The 2,736-nt window shown below is 52.5% G+C and overlaps 1 protein-coding gene across 1 annotated transcript in view; it reads left to right on the top strand.

Annotated features, from left to right (window-relative positions):
- Positions 1-2,308: 2,308 nt before the first annotated feature.
- Positions 2,309-2,736, top strand: part of PDE4B (phosphodiesterase 4B) — a 710,248-nt gene continuing 709,820 nt past the window's right edge. Inside the window, exon 1 of the mRNA XM_004699361.2 lies at positions 2,309-2,443. The gene's annotated coding sequence lies outside the window, so the exon portion shown is untranslated. The remainder of the gene's footprint in view (positions 2,444-2,736) is intronic.

Below are 2,736 nucleotides of genomic sequence, written 5' to 3'. Positions count from 1 at the left end.
AAGGCTCACTTCCTGCAAGACATCCCCAAGGAGAAGCCACATGGACCTACCCCGATGCAGCCCTGGGTGCTGGAGCAGCCATGTGAAGACCCGTGACAGTGATGAGATGCTTACACATTCAATGACTTGGCTTTCCTCCTGCAGCCGCATCACTGTATGTGTTTTGTGAGTTGGAGGAGGACTTTGTGGATTGGTGTTGGACATATGGGCTAATGTTGGACTTGTGGGCTTGGGCAGCACTGGGTTGGGATGTGCTCTTGATGTGCACTTAACCTTTATATAAAACTCTTTCTTATACATGAGTTTCTGTGAATTTGGTTCTTAAAGTACCCAGACTATCATAATGTCCAAAGTACATGAAGCAAGTCTTGCCATCCTTGCTTCTAAGGAGCATTCTGGCTGCACCTCTTCCAAAATCAATCTGTTTGTTCTGTTGGCAGACCGTGGTACGTTCAATCTCCTGCACCAGCACCATCATTCAAATGCATCCATTCTTCTTTGGTCTTCCATGGGCAATGTCCCACTTTCACATGCATATGTGGTGATTGAAAATACCATGAGAGCTATAGTAGTCACTAATATCTTCCAAAATTCTATTGAGAGGTAGGGGTGGGGGGAGCACACAACTCAAAATAGTACTGGATTGAATTATAATGTACATTACCATCAGCACTCCAGTCAGGCAATAATGTCTTTATATTTAATGTATCTGACTAATTGATGCTCATTGCAGTCTAAGATGAAGATATTATAACCACTGTACACAGACTGCTAGAGCCACGGCTTGACCGCTGGACTTCTTGGCTTCCTTTCACATGCTTATTGCCTCAACATTGAAAAGTTTGGCTTGCAGCTCAATTTTACGGTAATGGATTAAGGAGGAACTTAAAAGTGTTAAAATATTTTTTTTTAAGGCCTGGTAAGGGAAAATAAGCTTTGGACACCTAGCAGCCTCTCCACAGAGAAGAACTCAGTATTCTGTGTTTAAGGGACAGTAGATGAAAATGTTTCCTCCAAAGTTCTGAGGGGAAAGAAAGCAGACCGACTATTCCATCTCTCCTTGGTAGGATCTCAGAGTGCCTTCAATTATGTGCTATGAAAGCTGATTTGGGTCCATGGATGACTGAAAGTTATTGCCCCTTCCTTGGCAAGCTGCAATTTGTCCAATGTGTCACACGCAGTTCAGATGCATTAGAACTCCTTGGCCCAGTTCGCTTCCACATAGAGGAAATGACTACCACTTAGGGTGGAATCCAGGTAACAGGAGGGAGTTTCAGTGGGAATTGCTCCATGTTACTGTATATGATTTTTTAAATGATACTGTTCTTATCTGTTTTGACCTCCTCATCTCTTCTTCTACTAGGCTTTTTGCTGTGTGGCCGCAAGGAGTTAGTCCTTGCCGTTGCCAGACCTCAGCACTTGGTACAGCATACAACCCAAGACCGTACTCGGTGCCATGAAGTCACTGCTGACTCAAAGCGGCCCGTGTGGGTTTCTGAGCCTGTCACTGTTTAGGGGAGTCGAAAGCCCAGTCTTTCCCCGGAGGAGCTGCTGGGGGTTTCAAACTGCCGACGTGTGCCACAAATGTTTACTGAAATTCTTATGAAAAGGGCAGTTTTATTCATTACAGTCGTCCTGATGGCTGGCTAGTTTAGCTGGCCAGCACATGAATGGCCTCATCCCCATCTTCTCCCTCGGTCCCTTACCAGTGTTCTCCCTTCTCCCTTTCTCTGATGGAGTGGACTGGACAACTGGGGAAAAGGGAACCTGTGCTTTCCCAGCCCCCTGACTGGCAGGCTTCCCCCCAGCGGCCTTGAGGAAGCAGAGTCCAGCAGGTGTGGGTGCCTGCTGCCTGGCTATAGGAATGGCCAAGTTGTGGGACCCACTTCCAAGATGTCTTGGTGGAGAACATCCTCAGGGATCTGACCCCTGGGCTGCAGGGGACAGCACTGATCTCATCCTGGAGCTCCTTTGTGCAACAGGAGAGCGCCGGGCCCCCACCCTCCTGCCCACTCCCTCCCGTAACGTGCCACACTCCCAGGCTGGCTCCACTCTCCCCACCCGCCTTTGCGCACACATCCCACTGCCCCCACCCCCGGCCCCCCTTTGTGCAGCGAAAGGATGCTTCTAGTAAGGTATTCAAAGCAGATGAATAGCTAGTGACTGACACGTTCCTGGGGCGGTGAATCGAGCGTGCGCGGGCGGCGAGGGGAGGGAAGGTAGTGGCAGACGACCGCTGGGAGTATGAATGGGGGCGGTCCGGCGAGTGTGGGGTTCAAACCAGGATTTCTCAGCATCCAGCTCCGGACGGGCACGAAGGGCTGCGCGTAATCTTGCAGCTGTGGGTAGCGATGGAGACGCCGTGAGCTCTGGGCCAGGTGGAGCACTATTCAGCACAACTCCCCTTAGAATCGAGTCGGGGAGTATTGTGGGGGGCAGAGAGGTAGGTGGCCTGGAGAGGAAACGGGGCGGGGAGGGGGGTCGGGGCGATGGCAGGAGCTGGGCACCTGGCTCCGCTCCCGAGAATTGAGAATTGACCTGGGGGTGGCCTCCGCGCTTACCACCTCCTCCCCCGCCGCCAGTCCGTGCGCGGTGTTCCCCGCGAGTGCCTTCCCCGGCCTGGTGGACCGGAGCCCTCTCTCCCGGGGGAGGGAAGGCGGGAGGGCTTGGCCGGCCAGCCGCGGGGAGAGGAGCTCGGCTCGGCAGAGCCTGGTCGCCGCGGGCGCTGCCCGGAGC

Source organism: Echinops telfairi, unplaced genomic scaffold (assembly GCF_000313985.2).
Source record: "Echinops telfairi isolate 266 unplaced genomic scaffold, ASM31398v2 ScPeMD7_443;HRSCAF=831, whole genome shotgun sequence".
In the NCBI taxonomy this organism is placed as follows: Eukaryota; Metazoa; Chordata; class Mammalia; order Afrosoricida; family Tenrecidae; genus Echinops; species Echinops telfairi.
Note: the sequence above shows the minus strand (reverse complement) of the source record. Positions and strands in the feature narration are given on the sequence as shown.